Source organism: Eumetopias jubatus, unplaced genomic scaffold, assembly GCF_037043125.1.
Source record: "Eumetopias jubatus isolate StellerSeaLion01/CBP00866 unplaced genomic scaffold, mEumJub1_p1.0 scaffold_14, whole genome shotgun sequence".
Classification (NCBI taxonomy): domain Eukaryota; kingdom Metazoa; phylum Chordata; class Mammalia; order Carnivora; family Otariidae; genus Eumetopias; species Eumetopias jubatus.
This window is the reverse complement of record NW_028274820.1, coordinates 46,960,115-46,972,461: the sequence shown is the minus strand read 5'-3', so window position 1 is coordinate 46,972,461 and position 12,347 is coordinate 46,960,115. Positions and strand designations below refer to the sequence as shown.

The window sequence follows — 12,347 nt, the reverse complement described above, 5'->3', positions numbered from 1 at the left end:
TATGGTAGTCATTAGCTACCTCCAAGCACTGAGCACCTGAAATGTGGCTAGTGTAACCAGGTAACTGGATTTTTAATTTTATTTAATTTTAATTAATTTAAATAGCCATCTGTGTCTAACAATGCTTTATTTGACAGTGTAGCTCTAGAGGGCTCAGGGAACGCTGTGACCTTGGAAAACTTACCATGATGCAGGTCTGATCCTCAGTATGACAGTAACATCACCATATTAGAGATTAGATTTAGAGGGTCCAACTCACAAGAAAGTCAACTCCTAAGTGATTATAATATGGAAAGCAAATTGACAAGTTACTGTACGGTGGAAAGCTAACTTACAAGATACTATAACATGGAAAAAGCTAATTCACAAATTATTAAAATACATAAGCCAGAATGCCAACTTATTAAATCAGAGCAGTTAACTGGCTACATATTAGAACCATCTGGGGAGTTATGATAATGACTACTAAAGTCTGAATGTGAGCCCAAAATTCTGACTGAAGCCCTGGTACAGTGTATTTTCAAAGCCTTCTGGGCCTGGTTCTGTGATATATTCAAGTTTTTGGTGGCATCAGCTTCGTTAACCTGGTTCACCCATCTCAACCATCAAGACAGGTCTGCCAGGCATTTCTGATGTTCAACTAGCTTCTCAGGGAAGCCCTCCCCAGACAAATGGTCATGGCCTGGCAGTCCGGAGGCTACCCCAGAGCAAATCTCAGGTAAAGATTTTAACCCATCTGCTCTTTCCGGAAATCTTTTTTTTTTTTTTTTTCCGGTAAGACTGCAAATCCGTTTGGACATTTCTACCTGATTAGTGCTTGGATAGTCACTCCCAGTGTTTGCCTCTGGAGTTTCTAATTAGTATGTTTCACAATGACCATCACACCTTTCTTCTTGACGATCCTCATTTGGTAGAATCTGGCACTCTGAGCTGGATGGACCCACTACTGGGTGACTCTGTGACTTTGTTTCCACACTTAAAATGGTCTAATAATTAATGCCATTCACAATCATCAGGATGATTAAGTGAAATAATGTACGTGAAGTGACTGTCACTATACCTGGCACATCGTGAGAACTCAACAAAAGTCAGGTCTCATCCTTTCTCCACGCTTATATACACTGAAGGAAACTTGCCTTGCTCAAAGGGTCATTCTCTCTCTTTGGTATGACCTTGCCAATCACCACTCTGATTCTTTGCATGATGATTTTACCACTGAACTTCCTGCCACATACCTCCTTGTAGACTTATATTTACTTATTCACTTATTAGTTTACGTCTCGATCTAATGATGTCACTAAGTAGTCTCTAGGTCTTAACCGTGTACCCTTACAGTCTTATATTTTAGATTTAAAACTACAAGTTGAAGACAGATCTAAATATCCCTCTTCAAGCAAAGCCTGAAGGATAGTCCCCTGTGTATCGGCAAGGGCATAAATATGCTGAAAAGGAAATAAGAGTAGTCTCTTCTCTTCTTTGAAGTTTCTCCACAATTGAGGTCTGTAGGATGACATTAGTCCTTGGTTATAAAGCAGATTCTCTGGTCTTCCCATGTGTTTCAATCATATCTCCCCATTTAGTCCTGTACACATGACCTTATCTTGGTGAGTCAGCATATATCAGTTACAGTTTATTTATCAGTAAGGTTGATGTATGGAGTGTCTGTGCTATATCAGCACCATAAGAAAGAGTTGGGGCTATAATGATTAATAAGTTAGCTGTGGCCCCTGTCCTCTGACTTTCAGCACAGGGATCCTAAATAGGTTTTGCCTATCCTTGCTAAATGCTGGAGGTTGCTAGAGCAGCCTACAGGGAAAGATTCTGAGGTTGCTTCCAAATTTAGTGAGGAAGTCTAACATGATCCACCAGCTATTACACTCATGGACAAGTGCTATAGAAGTGGCAGGACACATTACATTTGTTTTCAACCCTAAATACATGAAAATAGCCTGTAGGGATTCTCAAATTCAGAGATGTGTAAAGAGTGTATCTTGTCCAGAGAGGATCACCCTGCTCTCAAGGTTGGCTCTCTATCATAATGCCTTTGGGCTCCTCCCCTCATCACTTACTGTCTATTTTCACCAACTTTGGAGATTACCAGAGGAAAAACTACTATTGGTTGGGTGAAGGGAGGAATGGAAAAGAAGAAACTGCCTTTCTTCTCCAGATTCTTCTTTTGAGGCAACAAGAAGACAGAGACCTACACAGAGCACTTCTACTGAGAACATGAGCTAAACAAACCTCTAGGAGTATTTTCTCATTGTCCCTTATCACCACATACACATATGCACGTGTTTACACAAATTTATTTCATTTTATCTCCTTCTATCCCTTTAGGGAGAGGTAAATAAACCTGGTTTATATATTCCCTTTAATTGGATTAAGCCAGGTTTTATGGTAAGAGAGTTGTGAAAACTTCCTCTCCATCGACATAATTCAGAAAATTTCCCCATACCAAAATTTAACCCAGCAAACTCAAAAAGGCTTCCACATACTCTGAGGTGCTTGAAAAATATTTCCATACTTTTTATACTCACATTAAAAAATGTATTTTCCGGGCGCCTGGGTGGCTCAGTTGGTTAAGCGACTGCCTTCGGCTCAGGTCATGATCCTGGAGTCCTGGGATCGAGTCCCACATCGGGCTCCCTGCTCAGCAGGGAGTCTGCTTCTCCCTCTGACCCTCTTCCCTCTCGTGCTCTCTATCTCTCATTCTCTCTCTCTCAAATAAATAAATAAAATCTTTAAAAAAAAATGTATTTTCCTTCCAAGAAAATGTCTGCCCCAATTACCCTGTATTACCCTCCATAGTAAGGACGAAAGATTTTATGCTGACAGTAAGAGATATGAAACGAAGTTGGACAAGCCAAGTTACTGAGTACAAACATTATGCTACTAAAGGTATTAGGATATGGAATACATAAAATAGGTATGGTTGTCAGAAGCATGTGGCATGATTTTGGAAGTTCTAAAATAACTTCCCAGCAGATGGGATTCCCATCTCTCTCTCTGTTCGAGATGGTTGCCCTGTAATGAAGACTGCCTGGTGAGGTGCCACTCTCCCATTCCCGCTCTCCCTTGGGCAAATTAGGCAGGCTCTCCATGACTTACTTCCTTCATCCATAAAGTAAGGGTATAGAGATCCCATTGGTGCTCTGCCCATCCCATCCTGGTCTACCTCAGAGGTCATCTGTAGATAATTTCTTAAAGGTCAAAGCCTCTTGCTCTTTGTCTGATGGCCTTATCTGGCCACTGAGTGTACTGTATCCACACACAAGGAAGGCTGGAATTCTGGGGAGTTAACACCCAAGGAGAGACCTTCAACTAATGAAGGTTGGGAAATTATTGGCTAAATCCTGTAGCAACCTCAACCACCTGTGGGCTGACTCTGAAGGGGGTTCCATACAGTTTTCAGAGGGTTCCTCTGGGACTGAACCCCAGTGCCCCATAGCTATAAACTACTTATTTACAAAGTCTTGCCTCACTTTACTCCTACTTGCTGCTTACAGGACCATCTTCCAAATAACCACCTGCCCCCAAGTCCTTGTATAGAGTTGGCTTTTGGAGGAACACAAACCAAGACAGGGGATAACAGACGTATCTACTTCCTGGGGCTGTAAGTAAGAACTAAATGAGCTCATTCTTGTAAAGCCCATAGAAGAATGCCAGTCACATGGCGGGCACTGGATGTTTGCCATGATGGTGTCTGTTGTTATCTGCTCTACAGCAAAAAAAAAAAAAGAAAAACGTAAAAAAGAAAAAAAACTATCACAAATTTTTTCTTAGATGATGGAATTTCTGGGTTAATGATAAGAAGTACTTGTATGATATAAGGAAAGTGCAACTAGAAAGATTAAGGAACACACAGAAAATTCAGCCTGCCAGCAAGCCACTTGCCTTTACCCCTGCAGAACAGCAGCGTGAGAGAAATTAAGTCATCACATAGCAACAGAGCTCCACGACAGGGAATACCACAGCAACTGATACTTAACTGTAGTGCATCTGCTGCTTGCTTTGAGATGGTTTTTGATTAACCTATTTGTCCTGTCCACATGCACTCTGTCAGACTTCATTAAAATCTATATTCAGTTTGGGTTTGCTTTTTAGTTGCCAGCATTCATTGAAATTGAGCATTGATATTTAATTTATCCACTATGCATGGCAGAGGACTTCATTTCCCTGTATATCTGCATGGCTCTTGTTTGTTTGCGTGCAGGTACTTAAATATTTTAATATTTTTTTAACAGTATGTTAGTACTTTTTTCCTGATTAGCAGAATGTTATACCCAGAACTGAGGACTGCCTCTTGCTTTCCCCTGAAAATATACTGTATTTATGTGAACGAACCATGCTTTCCTGACAAAGTCACTTTAAAATCCCTTTTTATAGATAAATATGTATATGCATATTTAGACAGATTACATATATGTGTACATATATGCACATATATATATCGGGATAAGATGAAATTGTCCTAAAATTGCTGAAAGAAAATATACTCTTACTGTTAATTTTTTTTATTACATAGTATCACTAATATTATAACAAACATGAGGAATAATATAAAATAAAAAATGAAACCTGCCATTCTAGTTTAATATTTATATTAGTTAATCAATTCCAATATGGACCTTGTGGGGACAAAGATCTATCCTTCTATATAGTCCATCTGTCCTAGAATTGTACTATCTTATTTACAGGTCTTATCACACTATTCCCTCACTTCAGCCACAAACTAAAGGAAAAATTGCCTCATTTAGAAATGACTGCTAAGTGGTATCAATTTGGGTTCATTAAATAAAAGTGACACCTGATCAAGTAAGGCCGCAAGTCTTCATGTTGAACTTTGGTGTGACAAAGTGAAAAATTACTTGAAATATTATATTGCAGCATATGGTTAACTAAACTGTTACTGTCTTTCTTATCTTTGTTCAGAATATTTCAACTTCCTGGGGCGCCTGGGTGGCTCAGACAGTTGAGCATTCAATTATTGGGTTTTGGCTCAGTTCCCGATCTCAGGGTCCTGGTATCAAGCCCCACATCAGGCTCCACGCTCAGTGGGGAGTTAGCTTCAGATTCTCCCTCTGCCCCTCCCCCAACTCATGCACGCGTGCATGCGGGCTCTCTCTCTCGCTCGCTCAAATAAATAAACCTTAAAAAAAAAAGAATATTTCAACTTTCCCCGCTGGATGAACTGTCAAGGAGCAAAATGAGTACCTGAATTAAGTACTAGAAATCCAAATAAAAGGTTCATTAAAATAAATGACAACAATGAATGGTGCCTTGAATAGTGCCTGGGACATAGGGAACAATCAGTAAAAGGTAGATAAGATTAGCTATACTAAAAAAAAAAGAGAGAAAGAGAGAGCTATAGCAACCACAGTGTTCTTGAAAGCATTATAACCCTGCAGCATGTGCTACTTGTCACTATAATTCTTTGGACTTTGAGTATGGACTAAGTATCATGGCTGTAAAGCAAAATGGAGAAAACGATTTAATCATAATGCAATAGAAGAAAAGGAAAGATTCCTATTTTCTGGTCTTCTGATACTTTCTCTCTAGGCAGGACTAAACTAGAGAGAGTGGCAAATATTTTGAAACCTTTTAACTTAAAAATCTTTGAATGGGTAAGCCTGTAAATGGACCTCCTCTTTCTACATGGCTCTCATAATAACGTTATTTCAGACAACAGATACTAATGAGCACCTATGTACCAGACACCATGCTCCAAGAATGGGAAATTACAAAATATTTAAGACATTGTTCAATTTCCCAAGAATTTACAAAAAGACCCTGGGAAATAAAGGAGGGATAAACAAGGAAGCTAAAGCTACTTGGACAGCACACAGAAGAAGTGTTTTCTCTGACAAAATCTTTGTCTGTTAGTGTCAAAGTGTTTACTGTGTCTATTGACCAAATTAATATCTCAAGCTACTCAAATTTCTGCCCTTACAAAGTACAGAGTTGTGACTAACAATGTAATCAATAAGAAGGCAACAGAAAACAGTTTACTGAGTGATTTGTATGTGTGTGTGTGTGTGGCTATTACAAACCTACAAAACAACCTTAGGTCTTACATATAAGGAACTCAAAATACCCATGTTTGTTCCCAGATGCTAAAAGGCAATGTGATTTTTATTCTTGTATTACTTTTCCATAAATTTTTAGACCCTTTAAAAAAATACTGTATACTCATTGTTCCAAAATGGTCATGAGGGGAATTTTCAAAACAGCTCCCCGTTTCTATTTTTGGAAATTCTAAGTTTCATTTGATATTCTACAAAGATAAATGGGGATTGATTTATCTAATCAAAGATCATCCCCAGAGAATAGTTTCTCCCACTCTCTATAGCATCATGTTCAAAATGATCATGCTTGATTTAAGTATACAATAATATTTAAGTTAAAAGATTAAAATGCAATCCCATGTAAATCCAAATACCCAAGATTATGCTACTAAACAAACATTTCCAGAAAGAAACTTTAAGGAACGTTGACAGAATTCTAAATTTCCACATTCCATTTTTTTTTCTTTTTTAATCTTACTTTACATGTTGAAGTATGAATTTTCCAATGCTTAGGTTAGTTAATGTTCAAAATCACTTCTGGTTTGACTTTTCTATAAATTTAAATTGTATTAGAACTTGGGAAGCATTAATAATGTGCACAGCCTTTTGATGCTGGGAGAAGAATAAGACAAATATAATAGGTGATTTCAAAAATAAAGCTCTAGGCTTGTGTAGTTCCCTGGAGTTCATGGGGCATGTTCACTTTTAATCTAGTGATGAGAAGGGGCAGCACCAGGGCTGTGGGGCACAGCCAAACAAAATGGTCAAGGCCAGTGGACAGCAGTGTTGTGTGCTAAGCAGCGAGAGAAGTGGTTTTTGGTGGTTGCTGGACACTAAATGGGGAGGTGACCTGACCTGGGAGGAAGGATTCTACAGATAAGAGTATCCAACTACAGCTCCGAGGAACATGCATTTTATCACAGAATGTAAAGTTTTAGACACCAGTTACTTATTTCTTACTGTGCTGCATGCTTTCACCTGAAGTACATGCAGCCTAATCCGTAAGTATTGCAGTAAATATAAACAAGCCCAAGATTCAGTTACGACTTTCCAAAAGGTTAGTTGTAACTATCTGCCTGCAGACAGAAGACTAGCAAAATATATGAATTGTCCTTATCTAAATACCAACTGCTCTTATATAAATGCAGTTGACTTTAAAACCATCAATAGTATGGCTTTTTTTTAAATCTTCACCAACACTACTATCTAAAAAATAGTAAAGTTTTTTACAAGGTCCTACTATCCTCTAGAAAACAGAAAAACAAATATAATGGGTTTCTGGTACCATATAGTTCACAGTTAATTGCATCAATATCCAAATATGAATGAGCAATGAGTTAGAGCTGTAAAGGTGACATAGACATAAAGGCAGTGTACTTCTACTTCCTTCCCTCAAGGAACTTAGCATGGCAATGATAACATATAAATTTTATTTTATTTATTTTTTTATTAAGGATATTTATTTATTATTTATCTGAGGGACAGAGAGAGAAAGAGAGCACAAGCAGGGGGAGGGGCAGAGGGAGAAGGAGAAGCAGGCTCCCCTGCTTAGCAGGGAGCCTGATATGGGCTCCATCCCAGAACACTGGGATCACGCCCTGAGCTGAAGGCAGACGTTTAACCCACTGAGCCACCCAGGTGCTCCAACATATAAATTTTATTTGGCAAAATACTTTGGGAAAATATGACTAAAATTGTACTCTTCGCCTAAATAGACATCTCAAAGAATAATTTAAAAAATATCTGCACTATTCAACTCTAGATTTTACTTACAAGATATCCAGATGGGCACATCGTACATATCCAATCAACTTGCCAAGAGAATGACTAAAAGGATTATTTTATTTTCAAGCTGTCAATTATGACTCATAATAAGATGAATACAAGTCCTATATTGAGAGATCCTTTGGGGGTTAATCTAGCCTATATGCTATTACCATACAGTCTAAAATACATGAATTTTATCGTGAGAAGGCTTTCAATAATGGTGGTACCCAGCTATGCTTTCTGGTGTTTGCAGATCCTCACCATCGGCTCCCACTTTCTGACTCTGTCTTGATCTAGTGTGTGCTTATCTCAATCAGATGATAAAATAAGCAGTTTCTGAGCTTCACTGGGAACCAACCCAGGGCTCAATAAACACTTATTAACGGAGATGTAACATGATATTCCAACTTCCCTTCCAATTTCCTTTCTTTTTGTCCAGAATCCAAAACAATGATTGTGCATGACTTTCCAGGGGGCCTTTGTGTTTTTATAAAAGTGACAAAGGCTAACAATTCAGCAATATAGCAGTTGCTTACAATCTCACTATATTTTTACTGCCAGTATTCCGCTACTAGCATTTACAGTTATTGTAGACTTCATAAGTTCATTAAATTATATTGAAAGGAGTCTTTCTGGATTAGAAAAATTACTTGATTTTTGGTATCATTTCAAAAAACTTGCCCCTTCTGCATTCTCTTGTTGATATCCTCCAGATGTTCTTTTTTAAAAACTGGAAGTCGGGGCGCCTGGGTGGCTCAGTTGGTTAAGTGACTGCCTTCGGCTCAGGTCATGATCCTGGAGTCCCGGGATCGAGTCCCACGTCTGGCTCCCTGCTCAGCGGGGAGTCTGCTTCTCCCTCTGACCCTCTTCCCTCTCGTGCTCTCTATCTCTCATTCTCTTTCTCAAATAAATAAATAAAATCTTTAAAAAAATAAAAATAAATAAAAACTGGAAGTCTATAAAACAGATAAATTATTGACTTTAGCAATTTTTCCTCAGGCCACTTTTTTAGCTTCCCTCCTAATGTTCAGAGGATGAATAGGACCAATGACGAAAGTCTGGAACCTTAGGGTTAGTGACATATTTAAGGTTCCTTCACATTCACAGATTGTTTCTTTTAAATAAGAAAAGAAGAAAGAGTAAGAAAAAAGCTTCACATAATTTATGTGCAGCTTTTACTGATAAATACGTTTACAATGAAAGAAAAAACATGCACAGGGTAAAATGTGATTTTGGTTACAGGCCTTAGTTCCATGTACAGGATAATTTTCATATTTAGGCATATGAGTTTTTAAAAAGTGGTCACAATACAGGTAAGAGGCTGAACATACACCCTATTTCCCCAGACAGTCTTGTTAATACATGTCTCCTAATCCTGTCTGGTTAGTGCCCCCCTATTACTCTCCAAAGTGCTTTGGTTTGAAGGATAAATTTATGATCATCCTAGAGATAAGCCATGTTAATATGGTATGACTACAATAGCATGAACAGATAGCTGAAATACCTAGAAATAAAGATGAATTCTTAAAAAAAAAAAAACTCTCAGAAAAAGTACTTTTCACTATTTACAGTGTTGAGCACTTTGATGTGTTAGAAAGACACATTCTGAATATTCCGCATCAAATATGGAGTAATGATAATAGCATCATGTACCTGGTTTAGTTACGTGAAGTCCTTGATTTTAAGCTATTAGTTACATCAACTAAGTTATTAGTTAATATTTTAAGCTATTAGTTACATCAATTTATTTACAGCAAGTCCTTGATTTTAAGTTATTACTTACCTTCATATAGAGACTTTCAAAGTTTTTGAAGATAAATAACTTTAAAAGAATCTTATTAAAAATGAATCACTTAAAAGGACAGTTTTAAAAGATATTTTGAGAGAGTTTTAGATTTTTGGAATCCTTCTCTAGCAATATCAATAGTTGCATTAGAGTCTCAGAAAAAGAAATGACATTCCACTGTCTTCAACGAGGAAGCCTTTTCTGTGCGTGTAATATTAACCACTTGGGATAACTTTCAAAGCCTATGGGCCCCTTCTAAGAAAAATACTTTCTAAATGCATAAAATAAGATAAAAAGTATTATAATGGAAACCTATTATATTGGAATATGGCTATCAAAATGTATTTTCTAAATGTGATAAAGTAATATATGAGCTTCTTCATTTACTCATTATATAATATTATTGAACAGCAAGTCTAATAGCTATCATAATTACCAAGAAGTGATGAACACAAATAATATTTTAAAGTTATCTACAATAACTATAATGTGATCTGAAAAGTCACAGATGCTGCTCATGCTACTGGTTTGTCAACTATATTCACAACTGGAGAAAATTTTAATTAAGAGGTTAGTGAAAATAAAGTAATTTTTTCCCAAACAACTTCATGACCTCTTTGAATTTTATCATTATGGGTACAATACCAAGAAAGCCTAGAAGGTCAAACTAGTTTATTATAGGTGCATAATTAATTCATCAAACAACTATTTAAACAATTATTTAATCAGGCTACAAAACAACATTTGTGAAAACAAAGAGCCCAACAAATGCTTTTTTTAAAAGAAAGAAAAATGAAAATTCATTGTGTAAATGAGAGCTGTCAAATATAATACAGTATACATTGAATGCACTGAAAAGAAAGCAAGGTAGGTGTTTTCTAGAATGTTTTAAAAACCAAAAAATGAAAATCCCCTAACACATAAACATCACATTTTACATTAAGGGTTATGTCCCTTACCCTATCACTAATATTTTATTTATTTTTTTTTAATTTTTTTAATTTTTTTTAAAAGATTTTATTTATTTATTCATGAGAGAGAGAGAGAGAGAGAAGCAGAGGGAGAAGCAGGCTCCCAAGGAGCAGGGAGCCCAATGCGGGACTCGATCCCAGGACCCTGGGACCATGACCGGAGCCGAAGGCAGATGCCCAACCATCTGAGCCACCCAGGCGCCTTACCACTAATATTTTAAAATTGAAGTTCTATTTTTACAATTTTTCTCTTCAGGTTTGCCTTTTCTTTTTAACTTTCACAGTGTAATGTATTAATTAATGTATTAATTTACTGCTTAACCTTTTTTTCCCCTCAAAACTTTAAATGAAATCCAATAAGCAAGCAAATGTATACACGCACAGTTTAGGCCCTCAGCCTGTGGCTTCACTTCCTGGTACAGAGTTCAGACGATTTGGTAATTAAACACAGAACCTGCTTAAGAGATAAGGTGGGATCACAGATCCTTGGAAACTAAAGGGACCACAGAAGCCACTCTGTCTAACGCTGCACTTTACAAATGAGGAACCAGAGACAACAGAGATTAAGGGACTTACTTGGGACCCAAGATGACAGAGGAGAAGCTAGTCTGATAGTTAACAGAGCACCCCCTTCACTACTCCACCAGGACGAGTCCTGGGTCTACCCTTAACAAAGCATAGTTATTGAAACAAGACATACAGTCAATTAGAAATACATCTTATTTCCAGATTTTTGCTTCCAAATATGAAATCTGCAAGACTTAAACAGTGATTATATCTCTAGAACAGAGGCTTTGAAAGAATATTAAAAGTTCAAGAAATTGTTTTGAATAGTTTTCATAGTCTAATTTATTAGTGATGTTATTATGACTACTGGAAACCGAGTTAATCCCTAATTTTACTTTGTTTTTTTTAGTTGGCCTTTTTTTCCTGATTATAAAAGGAAAACACATGAAAAAATAAAAAATAATAATAAAAGGAATACACATCTATTATAATAAATTTTGAAAGTGCAAGGACAAATAAAGAAAAAAATAACAAGGAGCCATAACCCAAGAGTCAAAAACAATATTGGTAATATTGTAATATTTCAGCATATTTCTTCCCAGATATATATGTATATACAAATATATAGCTATATACCTACATATAAACTTATATTTTAAGATATTATTGTATGTAAAATTTTATATCCTGCCTTTTCTCTTAGCATTTGACCATGAACATTTTCCCACTGAATAAAAGTCATTTCTAAAACATCACTAACATGAAAGTCTGTGTTTGGTGGTTATTAAAAAAAATAAAGTTTAAAGACATTATGACAATAAAATTATCCCATATAATTTTTGATCACTGGGCTATTGAGGCTATCACTACAACAAGTAAGTCTAATGCATGAAATCGCTCTAAATCAAAATTATTAAAAACACGTTTATAAGACAGTCGTTAGAAAAACTTGAGTGCAGATAGCAAAAGTCATTGAGGAAGATGTGTACTATTCCAAGAAACGAAAATTCACAGAGACACCACCTGCTACTCTTAAATGCAGGAAGATTCAAAATGGTATTATTACAACAGTAAATCTTGACAGGGTTCTGCGAAGTCATGAGGGAATAAACATTGGTACAAACATTTAGGGCCCGATATACCATAGGAGTTCAATAAATATTGTGGAATGAACATACGGGAGTCAATGTACCGCCATGTATCAAGACACCTGAATATGATTATACCCTTGACTCATAATCTTAAGGGAAA

At 36.6% G+C, this 12,347-nt stretch overlaps 1 protein-coding gene across 1 annotated transcript in view; it reads right to left on the bottom strand.

Moving 5' to 3' along the window:
• Nucleotides 1-12,347, bottom strand: part of SCIN (scinderin) — an 80,913-nt gene that overhangs the window by 44,342 nt on the left and 24,224 nt on the right. The window lies entirely within an intron of this gene.